We start from the raw sequence: 19392 nt of genomic DNA, 5'->3' as shown, positions 1-19392 counted from the left end.
CAGACAACGCCAACAAAATTTTAAACCACAACGAACATACACTCCCTTAGGGGAACCTATTGAAATGGTGTTACGTCAGTTGGTTTCTCAAACTCTAGTGACCTTACCAAAAACATCAAATTACGAACCTCAGGTCAAACCTTCTTGGTTGAGGGACATTGAACATTGTGACTTCCATCAAGGGAAAGGGCATAAAACAAGCAATTGTCATAGATTGAAATATCTTATTCAATATCTTATTGACCGAGGTGACATTGAAATTGAAGGACATGACCCGAAAACAACAAACAATGATCATCTCATGTTTAAAAATCCACTTCCATCACAAGATCAAAGGGGTCCTTCCACTTCAGGGAGAAACATAGATACCACTGATTATATGCACGTCGCCCATAATTACACTGTGAATCACCTATATGATGCCAGTGAACAAATTGTAACCATTACCATACAAAATCCTAGCTCCATCTGCAATGTTGTTACACGTTGGTGGCAAGATCACCATTAAAGAAGTATAACCTTGTGGAACAGTTAGATAAGACACCTGCACTGATATATATCTTAGAGCTATTGTGCCTATCCCCATCTCATTAAACAATCTTGGATCAATCTCTCCAAGAGGCGTCAATCCCTACAAATCTAAATATAGATCAATTCCAATCTATGGTTGGTAGTCTAAGATCATCACCTTGTCTCACTTTCTCTGAAAGTGACAATACATCCTTCCAGCAACCTCATAATGCCTCACTCCACATTGAAGGGTTTATCAACCAGCATAGGATCAAGCGAGTCTTGATCGACAATGGAGTAGGCCTGAATATCTGTACACTACAATTGGTCACAACATTGGGATAAGCAATTGAATCAGTAGATCCTTGCAAAAAGATAACAATCAAAGCCTATGATGATGCAGAGCATTCATCCAAAGGAGCAGTTGTGCTACCAATCCGAGTGGGCCCAGTGGTGAAGCACATCATATGCCAAGTTTTGGACCTTCCTCTATTATATAATTTGTTGTTACGAAGACCTTGGATACATGCCATGCAAGTTGTTCCATCCACCTACCATCAGTGTATCAAGTTCCCTCATAATGGAGTAGAAATTACAATCCTGGGTGATGCAAATCCCTTTGCATATTGTCACAATATAACTCACCAACCAGAGATTACTATTCTCAACAACAAATAAGCCATCTCATCCACATCATATATAAGTCTAGCCTATCTTTCCAGTTCAAACACCACTATACCCAAGCAAGAGAAGCTCAAGATGAAAATGGTAGAGGAAGGTCCTGGAGAGTACAATCTAAGCCAACTCTTTTGTGTTGGACAAATGCCCACTACTCCTAGAACTCATGGTAAACCTCAACGGTTACTTCAAACACCACTGGTCAAGCCAGCATGCACTTTGACACCTTTCATCCTTGGAAAGAGTCAAGAAGAAGAAACCAAAGATAAGGACTTAGCAGAATGGATCTATAAAGATCCTATCACCATGAACATCCCCCAAGCTAAGCTTCCCACAAATCAATATGGAAAAGGCCTTCTCATTATACAAAAAATGAGATATGATGGTTAGAGTGCTTTAGAACATTGCAAGTAAGGAAGACACAAACCACTGCAGCTGGAATTAAAGCCCAAAGATAACACTGGATTGGGCTTTCAAAAGGAGATTCTTCCTAAGCTCAGATTCAAAGGGAAACCCAGGAAACCTCTATATCAGCCTACTACAAAGAGGTCACCTTTGATTATATCAGAAGCACCACACACCATACCAATTGCCCCACTAAGGCTGAGAATCCCAACAATACCATCCACAACACCAATCATCAAACCAATCAAACCAGCAACCCCATCAACAACAACAACAAAAATAACATCAATAGCACCATTAGAAACAACAACTCTATCAAAATTCCCAGCAGCATCAACAACACCAGCAATACTAGCAGAAGCAACAGAGTCAACAATGTCGATAATCCCAGTATTAGATTCACTGATCCCCATAATCCTTCTTGCAGCACCTGTCATTCCATCTATCCAGGTACATCAGCTGATCACACCTGTAGTGTTTAACTCAAAGGATATCCTAGTATGGTATAGTAATTGGATACTGGAAAGTGACTTAGAGACCAACTCACATGAGTGGTAGTTTGATTCAATACATCTAAATACTTCAGATGAGGAAGACGCATCACCCCCTCCACCTCACAAAGAAATCCCTATTTATGGAGAAGCACAGATTAAAACCTCTTGCATTCCTGAACTGGAAACATCTTCCACAGACCCTATGTCACATCCTATACCCGATTCTAATAGGGAGATTACCATCAATGACCTTTACCACAATGTTTTAACCCTCACTAAAACATCCCACGAACTTAACCTAATTGATGAGGTAATACCCATTATCCATCCTGAACTCATTGAATGGAACCAACCTAACCCCCCATGCCTTGACCACTTCCAAAATGATGAGGCAAACATTGATTTTTTGGAATTACGGGATAACATACCAAGCAAGGATCACAAAACTAGATTCTCCATTTAACTTAATAGCGCAACATACTTTGGGGTGGATGCCAAAACTTTTAGCTACAAAAATATAACAATAAAACATGGATCTTCCAGTGAAAACCACACTATGGAATTGATTGATCCCACAAAAATAAAAAGGAAGAGTGTACCCAATGGTGAAAACCTCTCTGAGGCACTTGAGGATGAAAGGTTTGACATTCTCCCCTCTAGAACACAACAGGAATGTTCAACAATACTCATCGAGGAGACAAAAGAATACAACATGGGGACTCCTAAAACTCCTCACCACATCCATCTAGCATCTCTTTTAACTCCAGAGGAACAACCTAAGTTTGTCAAATTCTTCAAAAAATGTCAGATCAACTTTGCATGGTCATATGTAGACATGCCTAGTCTTGATCCTGATTTAGTCATGCATCACCTCACAGTCGCAGAAGGAGGTAAGCCTATAAAGCAGAAACTTCGCAAGATGCATCCCCAGATCACGGTACTAGTCAAAGCAAAACTTAAGAGACTCCTGGATGTTGGTTTCATTAGACCAATTGATTATGCAGATTGGATCTCCAACATTGTGCCTATCAGCAAACCTAATGGGGGCATTTGTATCTATACTGACTTAAGAGATCTGAATAAGGCATGTCCTAAAGATGACTTCCCCCTACCAAACATCAACATCATAGTGGACCTAATAGTAGGACAGGCCATGCTTTCACTCATGGATGGCTTTTTCAGGTACAACTAGATAAAGATCGTACCAAAGGATCAACATAAGATGGCCTTCACATGACCATGGGGAATACACTACTGGAATGTAATGCCTTTTGGTCTAAAGAATGTAAGAGAGACCTATCAACGAGCAATGACCACCATCTTCCATGATATGATGCATACCATAATGGAAGATTGTCTTGATGACTTACTGGCAAAATCACTCACAAGAGAAGGTCATCTAGACATATTAGAGAAAATATTTAACAGACTGGAACAATATCAAGTTCAACTCAACCCAAAGAAATGTGTCTTTGGAGTAACCTTAGGGAAACTTCTAAGATACATTGTCTTAAGCAAAGGCATTGAGGTCGACCCAGCAAAGGTCAAAGCAATCATGGACATGCCACCTACAAAGAACATCAGTCAGCTAAGGACATTACAAGGGTGACTACAATCCATCTGTAGATTCATTGCACAACTGGTAGATAAGTGTCACCCCTTTTCACACATGTTACACAAGAACATCCGCTTTCAATGGGATACTAGATGCCAGCAAGCATTTCAGATGCTTAAAGACTATCTCATGAATACACCATTGTTGATCCTACCAGATCTGAGTAAACCTTTATTGCTCTATATCTTAGCAACTAATACAACATTAGGAGTGTTACTGGCTCAACATAATGCAGAGGGGAAACAATGTGTTGTTTACTACATCTCTCACACACTGGTTGGCAAAGAACTCAATTACACATCTATTGAGTGAGCTTGCCTAGTAGTAATCTTGGTAGCCACTAAACTAAGACACTACCTATTAACACATAAAGTAGAACTCATTACAAAGATTGATCCACTAAAGTACTTACTCAACAAAGCAGCATTGATAGGCTGCTTAGCCAAATGGGTGATGATTCTCAGTGAATTTGACATCGAGTATGTGGACCAGAAGGCTATTAAGGGGCAAGTTATTGCAGATCAGTTGGCCGATGCACCCCTCATAGGCGATCATCCTCTCATTTCCAATTTTCCAGATGAAGAGATATTCATGATCATAATAGCACAACCATGGAAACTATACTTTGATGGTTCATACACTAGGCATGGCTCGAGGGCAGGCATTCTATTTATCACACCTCTAGGTGACAACATCCCTAAGTCTTACAGGCTCACATTTCCATGCACAAACAACATAGCAGAATATGAGACCTTGATCACAGGACTCCGACTAGCTGTACAATGGAAGTTAACAAAGTGATAGATATATGGCGACTCCTAGCTAGTTATCTTACAAGTAATAGATGAATACCAGACCAAGGATGAAAAACTCATGCCATACAAGTGAATGGTGGACAATCTAAAAGAATCCTTTATAGCTACCATCTTTGAACAAATACCGAGAGATCAAAATCAAGCTGCTGATGTTATGGCTACCATTGCATCTCTCCTAGATCTTCCATAAAATTCAACACGCTATGAGTTCTTGGTCGAATAGCTTTGGATTCCCTCTTATGATATTCCCAAATCTAAGATGATATATCACCTTTTCAGTTTTGAATCCCCATGGTATGGTGAGTTCTACACCTATCTTTGTGATCACACACTTCCTCCTAACCAATCAAATAACTAACGTAAAGCCTTCATTCGCCAAACCACTCGATATACCATAGCTGAAACCCTATACGGACATAGTCTTGATGGTACTCTCTTTTGATGTTTGGAATAGGATGAGATAACAAAGGCCTTGGAAGAGGTACATGAAGGAATTTGTGGAACTCATGCAAGCGGTCCTTCACTAGCCAAGAAGATCATACATGCTAGATACTATTGGCCATCCATGGAAAAAAACTCCTACTACTTTGTCAGAAAATGCAAGAAATGCCAAGTTCATGGAGACTTGATACATGCACTAGTATAGGAATTGCAACCAATCACGACACCATGGCCCTTTTGTCAATGGGGACTTGACCTTGTGGGTAAAATCCATCCATCTTCATCCAACAACCACAAATTCATCACTATCACCACCGAAAACATCACAAAGTGGATCGAAGTTGTTCCACTTACTCAAGTCACTGGCAAGCAGATCGCCTCATTCATCCTTAATTACATCATTTGTTGGTATGGTGTACCCATGTCCATCATCACAGATAACGGGCTTCCTTTCAAAAATCAGGATGTCCATGAGCTCTATGAAAAGTTCCACATCCAACACTGCTTTTCCACTCCCTATTACCCACAAGGAAATGGTCAGGCCGAAGCATCAAATAAGAACATATTAAGAATTCTCAAGAAGACAGTCAATGATGCCGGCCATGATTGGCATGTTCAATTAAATCCAACACTATGGGCATATCGAACTAGCATTCGAACCCCTACAAGCACAACTCCCTACTCATTGGTCTATGGAGCAGAAGCTATCTTACCTATTGAGGTTGAGATACCATCTCTACAGGTTTCCTTGCATAATCTCATAGATGATGAAGCATACCGAGTCTCCCATCTTCAAGACTTGGAACTACTTGATGAGAAATGACAAGTTGCATACAATCACCTCAAAGCCTATCAACAGTGCATTAGCAGAAGCTATAATCATTGAGTTATACCTTGTACATTTGAGGTAGGTGATCTTGTTCTTTGAGAGAATCCTCCGAACCAACCAAATAAAGAACATCAGGGAAAGTTTGAATCAAACTGGTTGGGTCCATATGTTATCACTGCTATATTTGGGTCTAGGGCCTATCAGTTGGCTACTTCAGAAGGAGAACCACTAACAGATCCGATCAACAACATGCACCTCAAATGGTTTTATACATAATCTGTGCAGAGCATCAAGCTCCCATACATCCCAAAAAAACACCAAAAATATTTAGATAACTGTCCTGAAGAAAATACAAAAAATCAAAATAGTAAAGAAAAATCATGCATCCAAACAGTGCACAACCACTTCGGTGGCACATTGGGTAAGTATGATGGTGAAAACCTGGCAAACAGGTGCCACTCATAAATGGCTATGGCTCCATTATCTTTCAGGCTTGTTGTGATCACATTCATTGCATCCACACATCCATCCACCCAAACCATGGCTTGTTATTAATTTGCAATCAAGGATAGTACTTCACGCATCTCGCATTCTGCTTTTTCATAGTCATGTCTAAGCTGAGGGCAATGCCCTTAACCTATTTGATAGAAGTGGATTCTATATTACTTGAGATTCATTGGGTTCTTCATTCAAAAACTATCTCACAAAATACCAAAAAACATTGCAAACTATTTCACAAAATTCCAAAAACATTCAAAAACACACAAAATTCAAAAACATGAGAACACATCAAAAATCAATCAAAAACATGGCAACACTTTGTACATACACATCCAAGTAGATACCAAATAAATATTTTGAAATAATCAAATGATGATCACTTATCACATCGACCAAACAATCAACATCAACACACAAACTGTCTTAACAAGGATGCATCCTTCCTTACCAAAACAAAGACAAGATAACATTTTCTTTGACAAGAAAATTTTGTTTAAGCTATCAAATACTTGGTTGATTTGTAGGTTATTTATTCATTTATATTAGGTTCCTATGCTACTCCAGGATATTCACAAGTGATTAGAGTGGCCAGGATGGTTCCTAAGTATCATTTTGTTTGTATGACTTTTGTGAATTATTCCAATGAAGTTCCGGGGCATGTACTAATGGTGTCTACATGGGAAGTTCACTAAGCTACGTGATCTTATGCAAAATTCAGTCATGGCTCACTATGGCTTGCTGACTACATCATATACCTTGACCATATGAGCATGAACCATTATGGAGGGTCCCTATTCTTTATTCTTGCTATTTGTTTGCAGGTACAATGCTCCATCCTTGGTTCCTACTGCCTCATCCAAGATCGATATTACCATGCTCAATGATGAAAATAATAGCATTATGGATCGTCATTACATCTCATCTATTTATATTGCATTCTATTGCATGTCACCCATCCATTTAATCATTCCTTATTCATATGCATGGCTTTATATGCAAAGTGTGAACAAAGTTAACATGAGAAGTTATTTGACAAATGAGTTGGTCCTGGATACAATCACAACAGAGTTCTTTGATGCATCATCAGTGCATCATGCAAAGTTTAAACAACCTTGCATTCATCTATCATAATCACATCATCATTTCATTACATTTAGTTGCATTTGAATAAACCTAGTTCATTATCATGTGCATACATATAGGTTTTTTAAGCTTCATTCTTAGATATTCATTAAAGTGCATTTCAAATTAGTTAGTTGCATTTACATGTAGTTCATTATCATTTACTTACATTAGTATCATTATATCATTTTATCAATGCATAAATCATGACATTTAGATTCATTTACATGATAAAATTGTCATCATTTGCATTTATTACCATTATTATCCATTACTGTGCGTTCATTTAGTATCATTTACAATCATCATCATGAGCATCATTTAGTTGCATGCATTTATTTATCTATCCATTTAATCAGTGCGTTCATCTATCCATCTTATATATTCTTATACTCATTCATTTCATTTCATTTAGAATTCATTATCCTTTTAAATTTCATTAAGATACAATTATTCATTACCCATGAGTTGCATTATCATCACATTATCATTTCACTTAGCTATATTTTGTCAACATTTAGATCCTAACCATCAAAACCATTTGTTTCAAACATTGGTTTATACGTTGCACATATACATTCATTTAGAAATCATCATATAAACATTTGTATTTTACATTTGTGTATCCATATTGCATTCATCTAAAAACCACCTACATGCATTTACATAAACTATTCATTCATCACATTATATCAAACATCATTGTTGGCATTACAGTAAGAAAGATTGTTGGCATTTCAATATCAGGAGATTGATGATATTCAGTAAGGATATTGAGAAGGTTGTTGAATATTATTGATATAACTGAAGAAGGATGATAACTATCTTTATAACATTATTTTGTCATTGATGTCAAGGAATTGATTATCTGATTCAGTATGATGTTGCCATATCTTGAGAAGATTGATTAGAAGAGAATTAAGATGTCAGTAAAAGACACAAAAAGAATGTGATGAATAAGGGGAGAAATAAGTTATTCAATGGGCAACTATTACCGAGTTAGACAATGATGAGATCATGATGTTTAGATTGTTTTGATGTCCTACATATGTTGTTTATTGTAAGGTTAATACTATACTATGTCACCAAGCAAGGAACCTAGTTGGTAAACCCTAAGGAACCTAGTCGGTAAACCCTAAGGTTATTGATATCGGTTAATGAAGGCGAAATGTCTACCAAGTAAAGTTTAGTATCTACCGAGTTGCAACCGAGTTATGAAAATGCGCATGGGATGGATAAAAGAATTATTTAATGAAGGACAATGATTAGCTGGAAATGTATAAATGATTGGTATGCCGTGCATGAAGTTTGTTAAGGATCTATGGTAAAGGAAAATCAGCAGGAAGATCTACAGTGCAGATTGAACTGCAATAACCTTGTGCAAGTTCCAAGAAAGGACTGCAAGTCCCAAGGCAAGGTAAAACATTTTCAGATCGAAGGATACATTGAACCTGGTCAAGTTTGAAGATCTGATGGCGAAGATTGATCTATTGTTTTTATGAAAGTTTAAGTTTGTATGATTCACCCCCCCCCCCCCCCACTCTCATCTTGTTAGCTATTGGCATTTGTACTTTACATTAAGTATCAGAACTATCAATCATTGCATCTCATTATCTCATCATTGCATTGACATAAAATATACAGTACCATCATTAGCATCATTTCATTATGCATACATCATCATCATAACATTACATACATAAGGCATTACACCAATAAATCATGCATGTCAACCTGCATCCACATGTTAGCATCACATTCATAAAACATGAATATAGAAATCATGTAGGAATAAATCATCATAAACCATGCACATAGGAATCATCTCATAATCACATATATATAGCAAGTACAACTATCCATCTAAGCATAAATCATAAGATCATCATCCTGCAAAAATCCATGCATATCATCACAAATATATGGGATCTCCTCATATATCGTATCATATCACTAAAAAACATACATGTATTAGAGTATAATGAAGTCCAAATTATCGACTACCAAGAGCCATCCAAGACATAGTCCAAAATGAAAATGTAATCATATACATAAATGCTCTCTCAGATGACACTCTAACTAGATGTTGCACCACCATCACCACCTGCTCCCCCACTACCCCCTGCACTGCCTGCACTATCTCGCTGTGGAGGACCCATCACACCACCACTACTCTGCATCCTCTAAAACCGCTCTAATCTTGCCTGACGCATCTGTGAATAGCTCATGGCTCATTGACTAACTAGCACCACTTGCTCATATAACCCCCACCAATACTCTATCTCAGCCTGTGCCTGTCGAATCTCCCTCATCACCTCCCCAGTAGGACCCTGTGCTCCCACTCCAACCTAGACTCTCTCCTGTAGCTCTACTAATCTCTCCACCACATTATCCCTCTCCCACAACACTACAGTCAGCTCTAACTCTCGTGTAAACAACTACACATCTCTAGCTACCACCTCTGCCTCCATATCCTCTATTCGGGTCTACAAAACTAAGATCATATGATCCCACAGATCTCCACGACCTATAGCTCCATCCCCCATATCCATAGGTGCCTCTCTAGTGGCTCCCTCCCCTATCTCCATAGGTGCCTCTCCCTCCCCCACATCCCTACCACCTAATCTCATGCCTCCTTGTATCAAAGGTCCCTATGATAGCCGCAATGGTTGCCCACCTCTCCCTCTCTGCTATAATCGTCCACCACCTCCTCCAAATCCCCCACCCCCTCCTCCTCCTCCTCCATCCCCACCACCACCATCCCCTCTCCCTCATCCACCTACTACTCCACAAACTCCTCTCCTCCTATGTCTTTGTCTTCCTTCCTCCTTGAAGGATGGAATAGGCTCTGCTGGATTGGATATCTGAGGAATCGAATGTGTGGCGATTTGCTATGTATACTCCTCCGTAACCCCTGCATCTACCACCCTCGGCCTCATCTTCCATGGTCTAGCCTATAATATGCAGAACTCTGCCAGAGCCTAATCATAAGGTAACACTGGTCCCCACTAGAACCTCTCTCAGACCACCCATGCATACTCTCCCGATCCACTAGGCAATCCCTACCTCCATCCAAACTATCTCAATACTATCCTAAGAAGTTGTCTCTCCACATTGTAGGTTGTTCTACCAATGAGGTATCATGTCATGAACACATATAGCAAGGCCTCTACATCATCCTCCCAGGGCTCACACTCAATGTATGGCCTCCAAATCACTACATCTAAATCATCCAGTGCCCACCGCCACCACTCTAACTTCACCAAGTGGGGCTGACTCATCATACCTCCATACATGTATACATATGGCTTGTCCACCGCCCTGAATCACAGACTCACCAGTCAAGTAATAGGTAAGTGCTCCCATGCCCAAATATGAAGCAAAGTGATCCCTACTCCCAATGAGCTCACCTCTCGGTATACTACCTCATGTAGCTCCCGATATAAGTGTGATAGCACGCACGGTCCCCATGTAAAATGGGTACCCTCTATCATCATTTGTTCGATAACCTGACCCCAACCAATGGCCACTCCATGCGATCATCGATCTGGGCATAGAAGTCCCCCAACAATCCTTGATAGCACAGATGGTAATGGCTTGTACAATGTAGCTATATCCTCCCATGCTATAGAACCATCATCAATGAATACATCCTCATCAAAGAATCTCTGCACTGTTGTTGTCCCCCAAGCTCGGTCATACATCACCAACTCTCCTCGAATGGGAATGTGTAAGATGCACCATACATCCTCCTGTGTAACCATCATCTCCCCCTCTGCTAAGTGAAATGTGCATGTCTCACTATGCCACCACTCTACCAATGCTGTGATCAAACCATGATTTGTCCGAATCACAAGCATATACATAACATCATGCAGGTTTGTCACTGTAATACAATCCACCTCAGCCTCTGTTAATCAATCGCACAATACCTATGTGGTGGGATGCCTCTCGCACATCTGTAAGACATGAAGATCCTCCTACACACATACACCAATCATCATCATCAGTTATTTTGTTTCAAACTTTCTTAAGTTTAAACCTAGACTATCAACATATACTCTGATCAAGTATCTTCGGGTCTCAACAGGTAAGCAATCATGGCACACCTATACTACAATAGACATTTATCCTAATGACCTAAGTCTCAACAGGGATGCTATGGTTCAAAACAACTCCCATCTCCATCCATCCATCATTGGCATCAGGAGATTCTCTTTCCAAAACTGGGGCATCTATTTTCCTACACAATAGTGCTACTCTGCAAACAATAGCACTAATATTCTGGCAACTGCACTAAAACAACTACCCAATAGCGCTAAACCAACAATAGCACTAAATCAACTATACAATAGCGCCACATATAAACAACAATGCTACAAGAGGTGCACAAAAGTGCTAAACCTACACAAGTGCTAATTCAACTATGCAATAATGCTACACTTTGCAATAGCACTAAAACCACTATGCAAAAGTGCTATAGCAGCACAAAAGCGCTAATTTAGTTGACAACAATGCCAAAACACAATTTTAGCACTATTTTTTTGACTCAACTTGGACACACTTAAAAACCTATTAAAAATGCATGAAATTAAAAAATTCAAATTCACATACTGCTGGTCCATAGTCATCTGGCCATTAGAATAGACGAACTTGCTTTATCCGATGATTTGATATCGGTACCGGCATCCTAATTGCTTCTTTCTCTTTCAAAAAGTCACTATCAGAGCTCAAAAATCACTATGGAGACGTATGCAAATGAACCTGTTTTCACCCCTTCCTCCCCATATATACCCTTCACCGTAACCCTAATTTTACCCCGCTCACCGACGTGGTTCCTGTGAACTTCCAGAGCGTCCAATTTCTCCATTTTATCTCTGATTTCTTCTATTTGTTCACCACTATCACTAAATTCTTCTTTTCTATCACCCCGCCAATTTTCATTCTTTTTCGAGAGGTCACCCGATTTTTTAAAATTTTCGGCCCATCTCTCAAGGGGGCATACCACCCATTAAATTAACATTTTATGGGGCATATTTCTTCACACCTATTTTTCTTTCTTTGAAACGATGCGATAAACCACACTGTCTCAAAGAGGGGCAAATGTAGTCACATAAATATGTCCATTTTAATTAAATAAATATTTTCTATTTATTTGATTAAAAATCCACTAGCCATCAGTTAATTAAATTAATATTTAATTAATTCTTCTTCAAAATATCCTCCTATTAATTAAATAAACTATTTAATTTATTTTAATTAATTCATTAAACCAAATTCACAATCAATTAAATGAATAAATTCTATTTATTCAATTTAATCCCCTTTCCTCTTTTAAATAAATTAAATAAAACATTTATTTAAATCATTAAAATCCCCCCCACTTGCATTCTCCTAAAAATGCAAGTTCCACCTATTTGTTGAAATAAATGAATTTTATTTTAATAAAAATCCTTTTTTCTCTCACCCACCAAACCCACTTGCAATCTTAACCCCCTTCTAGTTTCTTCTAACCCCTTCCTAATTAACCTAATCCATCCTCTAATTATTGTCACATTCCTAAGCAACTTGGAGTCACTTCTCAAAGACTCCAAAGTCTTTGAAAAATATTAAATGCTTTGTGTGTTCAACAATTTAACCTCTAAAGTCTTCCAAACCACTAAAAACTCTTACATGACCATTTATGGTTAAATCCACTTGCACCCATGGTTAGGGACTTTGACCCCTAAACTCAACCCTCATGTAACCCATGTGTCTCCTTAAGCATTTATTGTTTTGACCATGGTTATCCTCACTAACTCTTGCACAAGAGTTTATCCATTGGATAAAAGCATTATTCTTTGGATAATGAATTTATTCACTCAACCCATCCTTAACCTCACCTCCCAAGTTAACCCTCAGGTCATGTCAAGCATTTAATGCTTCTTCCCTATCCTCTCAACCCATCTCATGTTGACACTTGTCATCCTGGGATTGGGTTGAAAGCCCTCACATGGATTAAATATCATTCAATCTTGACCCTTGTTGAGATTACTCAATCTCAACCCTCCATTGGTCCATTTCACCTATAAATAAAGCTCACATTCCTCATTTTCAAATCCTCCAGCATTCTCAAGCATTTACATTATAATCATTTTTTGAGAGCATTTAGCATAAATCCATCATATTCACTCTTTTGGTTTAAAATCAATATTAACTAATTAGATAATCTCTTGTTTTAGCTCTTGTTCACATTTGCATAACATTTTAGATTAATTATTTTCAATCTTGAACCTCCATAAGGCATCTATAGTGCAAAAATCTACTGAGAGCTACACTAATTTGGAACTTGGAGAGGAGAGGAACAAGGGAGGAGAATCTACAAGCATGGTAGAAGACATTTGGAGATGTCTTCTTGCATTTTTTTTCATAGTTAAATGCTTTATTATGTTTTTAGTGTCTATCTTGGTATGCCTGCTTAGATTAGTCTTTGGTTGATTAACACTAAAATTTCTCTTGGTTTCTTGTGTTTTTATGTGTTATACAACCATGGGTTTTTGTCTAACATAGCCCCATTTTGTAGAGCATCAGATATGATGCAGAAAGACCTCAAGTGTATCAATATTTAGCTCATGAAGGAGGGCACCAAGGCAATTGAAGAGGCTACAGACATGACTAATATTTTTCAAGAGAGTATCTAGTTCATTCAGACAACAAAATCCTTGACCACGGATGAATTTTCAAAGGTGGCAAGGATAGAATCAATGCTCATTGTCTATTCAGACCATTGAGAGGTTCACAAAGCAAAAATTGCACAGGTAAACATGGACAAAGAAGTGTGGAAGCAGAGAATCCTGCACATTGGTCTGCCTTATTTCCAAGTCATCCTAGACTTCTCGATAGTGCACCTAAAATGGCATGGTTCTGCGGCAAAGAAGGACAGATCCATAACCTCCTCTATCATGATGTAAGCCTACCTGATCTAAAGATGAAATGTCAGCTGCCTAGTGGCTGTTAATTTATTTTCTTTTATGTTGTTTCAAATGGTTTCTTTCACTTGGATGAAAGTAAATGTAATTTTATTATGTAAAAACTATGAGCTTGGTGGCTATTTAAGCTGAAAAGCTTGTCTTTGTATGGGTTTCAAAAACTGTGATTTTCAAGAGTAGCAGATAATATTTTGATTTCTCATATGAATTGTTTGGAAAATACAATGATTGATTATCAATGAAATATTGTGTTATGCAATCTTTGAATCTGTGTGTTCTGAGATTCGTAATATTTATTGAGAAATTTTTTATGGGCATGATATAATTTTGTGATCAGTTATCTCTGTATTTTTCCCTTAGTTCATGGTTGTTGTTATTTGTTGGACGTCTCGTATTGTATTGATTTGCTTGATCCCCCTTGCCCTGTGAGGCATGAGAGAGTATCGGTCAGCCATCAGTATTTGCTGAGCCTCTATTTTATTTTGAATGTATACAGTGAGTATGTTTGTAAATTAGAGTCTGTGAACTCCCTTTGAATATTCTTTTAGAAAATTTCCTATGTTTACAGTTTTGAAGGCGTTTATTTGTGTTGATGAATAAATGGTGAAGCCTTTCAATTCTTTCTAGTTAAAAGTATTAGCATATCATTTGTATAATAAATTCATTGCAAATCATACAAGGAGCTGCCCTCTAATGCAGAGGTTGAATTTTTATTAATTCTTCCAACTATTGGTAGTTTGTTTCCTTTAAAAGGGTAAAACGGAGTCATATTTTGCTTAAAGAAGATAATTGTTAAAATTTCAAGAAAGGGACAAATCTATTTACCAATAGGGAGAAAAGGAGAAGAGTGCAGCTCATCGGGTATGTGGTCTAGAGTGCCTTGTCATTGCTAACTATAGGGCCATGCACAATAGAGACATGAGTGATGATGAGGACTGAGGTCTATGTCCTATTTTGTTTTGTGTCTGAAACAATACTTTGGTTAATAGTATGGTTTTCATAAATATCAAACTAAAGGTAACATGTTAGGGTTAGTATGTTTGATAACCATCTTAACTAGAAGTAGTCACTGTGATATCCTCAAGCATTTTGTTCTTTGTTGGGGTATCTAAAGATATGTAGCAGACGAGTATGTTGGTAGCTAAACTATTTTGATAGCTAAGGCCTGTGTGTTGGCCAAATATTTATAGTAGTACTGGTCAATTTTTTTGCAACCATTCATGGCTGATGAAGGATGTATGAAACTCTTTTGAATTAATACTACTTGTTTCCCCTCTGTAGTGATTTAATTAGCAAAAATAACAAAAAAAAATAATGCACAAAGGAAGGAAATTTGAATTTGAAATTGAAAATTGTGGTTAAATAATGCAAAATTTTATAAAAGTGATTGATTAACCAATTAATTAAGGAATTTGATTTGTGACTTTGATATATAAATGCACTTAAACCATAGCATATAATAAAAGTCAGATCTAAAAAATTATGCAACCCACATTGTAAATTTTAGAATTATAAATTAGGGTTTTTGAAAATTCAACCACTAAATTTATGTAATTCAAATTGATACTGAGATCTAGGAGGGAAATTTTGAATTTTAAATGAAATGAATAATTATATCTATAATAATAAAATACAAATTAGACAACTCACAAGCTAAAATTTAGAATTAAAAATTAGGGTTTTTGTGAATTTAACCTCTAAATCTTTGAAATTCAATGAAAAATTAAACTTGTAAATGTAAATTTGAATTTGAAATGCATAAACACTTAGATATTAGATCATAAATAAAAAAAATAAAGTGCAAGATGTTGAGTTCACCAAAATGCAATGGTGAAAAATATTAGGGTTTTCACCATTAGAGGGGAGAAGACCGTTGATACTTAAACTTAGGGACCATTACATTAAAAGAGGTAGGAACCTAATAGATCTAGCCACAAATCAGCAAGGATAGGTCTAAAAATTATTATTAGATTCACTTTGGGGAAGGATCCTCTTTTAAATTGAATTGTTAAAATGCTGAAATTAGGGTAAATGTTTTGGAATTGAAGCGGAAATGCATAAACAGTGAGCCAAAATCACTAGATCGAGCCATAAACTTAGATTCAAGAATGTAAGAGTTTTCAGATCTATTCCCAAAAGACGCTCTTGAAATGTTGGGACTAGAATGCCCATCGCTTAGGTCCTCTGCACTTTCCGCCATCCAAAGGGGAACCTATTTATCTTTGTAAATAAAGCCAATTTTGAAGATCACGGCTCCATAGTTGTTCTTGCACACACTAGAGAAGGGAAATAGGTTGGGAATAGGGGCTTACCTTAGGTCAAACCCTAATTTTGGAATTAACCATGAAATATAAATGAAATGTAGCTGAATTGCAGTAATGAAAGTGATCTCCTTTTGAGGGAAATCCTAAATAATGTTTGAAACACTAATATTGTACCTTTTAATGGATATTTTTAATTTCCATAAGAAATTGGGGTTTTATGAAGTCTTCATAAACATAGAACATGAATGTCAACTCCAATACTTTAACCTTGACATTAATTTTGCTCTAATGCTTGAAAGAAAATTGATTTCTTTCTCACTTGAATGTAGATCTCACTTTTGCTCTCTCGAGTGGATATGAATTTTAATTGGTACCAAAATGAGGGGGGTAGACCTTATTTTATACATGCTTGTTCAAAAACTATTTAATTTTCCTACATGAGCCGACATGGGATCTAGGTCCCCACCAAAATAATGTTACCATTGAAGGGCCCAAAAATAGGTCCTGATTAGGAGGATCGGATCACTAACACCCTGGTCTTGACCAATCAAGGACACATGAAATGGGGAAAGAAAGTGTGCATTCTAAAAACAAGATTTATTTGCATGGTGTGAGCAAAATTAGGGCTCTGATAAGGCCTCAGGACAAGAGTGCCAAGGTGAGGGTCCAAACGAGGAAAAAATTGTAAGGGAGTACAATTTAGGATGCTACAAGACTTATCATTCCTTTCTTTGAAATGCTTAGCAATATGCTCAATCTTGTTACAAATATAGAATACTAAACCTTTTTGCAATCCACTTCCATTTCATTCTACCATCACCAATCCTTCTGAATCTTTCATTAGACCTACACTCAATGGCCTTGTGCCCATACATATTGCAAGTATAGCAATATCCATTGAAAGACTGAACAATCCTACCATACCTTGCATTTATATTTTCATTCCATATTATTATACTTCTACAAACATTACCTTGTTGACCAAATTTATTACAAGCACAAAATTGTTTATTGAATGAATGTGATCCCTTCTAACATCTGCACTCACTTATTTTATGTCTACATTTATTGCATCCAAAAAAATTATCGTTGAAAGATGATGAGTACCTGGTTTGAGTAGGAAGAGAAAAAGACTTCCCAAAATTCCTTTTGTTTTGGTCCATAGTAAGTTCAACTTGATTTAATTCTTTTTTGATTTTTTCTTTTACTTTACCATCTTTAATTAACCTGGTCATGAATTTCCTCTTGGTTTCTGTCTCAATCTTTTTTACCACTTGAGGTATGTTTTATAGTGTCTAAATTTCCTCTATCTGATTCAAATCCTTTTTTAACCTTCTTTATATAACTTTTAACTTATGGAGATTTATTTTCTTCTATAGCAACAAGAATAATCTCATTCTCAGGTTCAGGTGCAGTCTTAGTTTGATTCCATTCTCCACAAACTTGCACTAGTAAATAGTTGCTTCCACTATTCTCTGTCACATAGTAGACATTTCCATTGGTTCTCATATGTTTTGCAACTAACGTCCCAATACCCCCTTTTCTGATTTCACATTTGTAAAGTGGAAAATTTGAGCTTAGCAATTTGCAACATAGAAAGGAGAAATTACTAAGTCAATTTTCACTTGGAGGACTTTGCATTCAAAAGAGGAGATGAATCCACTAGATCCAATCCTAAATGAGACAAGAACTGAATACTAAGTGGATTGGGTTGATTTGGGTCTTTCTCTTTTGTAAGTTGAATTATTAAAATGAATAGAATGCTGAAATTGAAGACAAAATATGTAGAAACAGTGAGCTATAGATTTGGGATTTCATTGTGCACCTGGATATGAGAAGTATGGGATGATTCAGAGATGCTCTATGAAATTTTCCAAAAGTTGCAGGGACCGTGTGTTTGGACTAGGATGCCCACCCTCTTGGTCCTCCAAACTTTTTCGTGCGTTGAAAAGTGTTTTTCCATCTCTGTAAATAAAGCTTAATTCCAGAGGTACAACTACACATCTCTTTTGTGCACATAGAAAGAAAGGGAAATGTGTTGGGAATAGGGGTTTGCCTTAGTCAAACCCCAGTTTGGAATCAACCTTGAATAAAATATTGCAAATGATTGAAATAAATAATGTAAAGGTATACCTTAGATCTGCAATGAATTATTCTCCTTGAATGTAATCACACATGTTGTATGAAATGGCATGAACATGACAAAACCCTAATCACACATATATGCTTGCAAATGAATGATGTAATGATGATTGAAAATTGATGAATAAAGAATATGCAACCTTGAAGAATGCTTGAATGCTTGATGTAGTCTCCTTGCCTTCTCCTATTTTCGTCTTATGATTGTATGAATGTCTGTATGTCCAAATGAGAGGGGAAGACCTCGTTATATACTTGCCTATCGTCAAACATTTTAATTTTCTAACATAGGCCGACATCAGGGGTAAGTGCACCAAGATGGTGAATAGAAAAGTGGCCACATACAACAAAAACAAAAAAAATTCATAACCCATGCATGTTCTAAAAATTCAAAATTGTGCTTGGCTTGGTAACTCCAAGCCTAGCCAAAAAAAATTAAAAAAGGAAAAAGTTCCTCAAAACCTGTATGAGTTTTGAGGAACATTATATTTTTCAGAAACCCGCGAGTTCTGCAAAACTAGAAGTTTTGGCCTTAGTTCTGCATAACCCATATGGGTTATATAGAAGTAAGAACCAAATAGGAAGTGGGGAGAGAGATAGAGGGAGAGAGA

This window comes from Cryptomeria japonica, chromosome 8, assembly GCF_030272615.1.
Source record: "Cryptomeria japonica chromosome 8, Sugi_1.0, whole genome shotgun sequence".
NCBI classification, from domain to species: domain Eukaryota; kingdom Viridiplantae; phylum Streptophyta; class Pinopsida; order Cupressales; family Cupressaceae; genus Cryptomeria; species Cryptomeria japonica.
The sequence above is the reverse complement of the archived record's forward strand: the minus strand, read 5'-3'. Positions refer to the sequence as shown.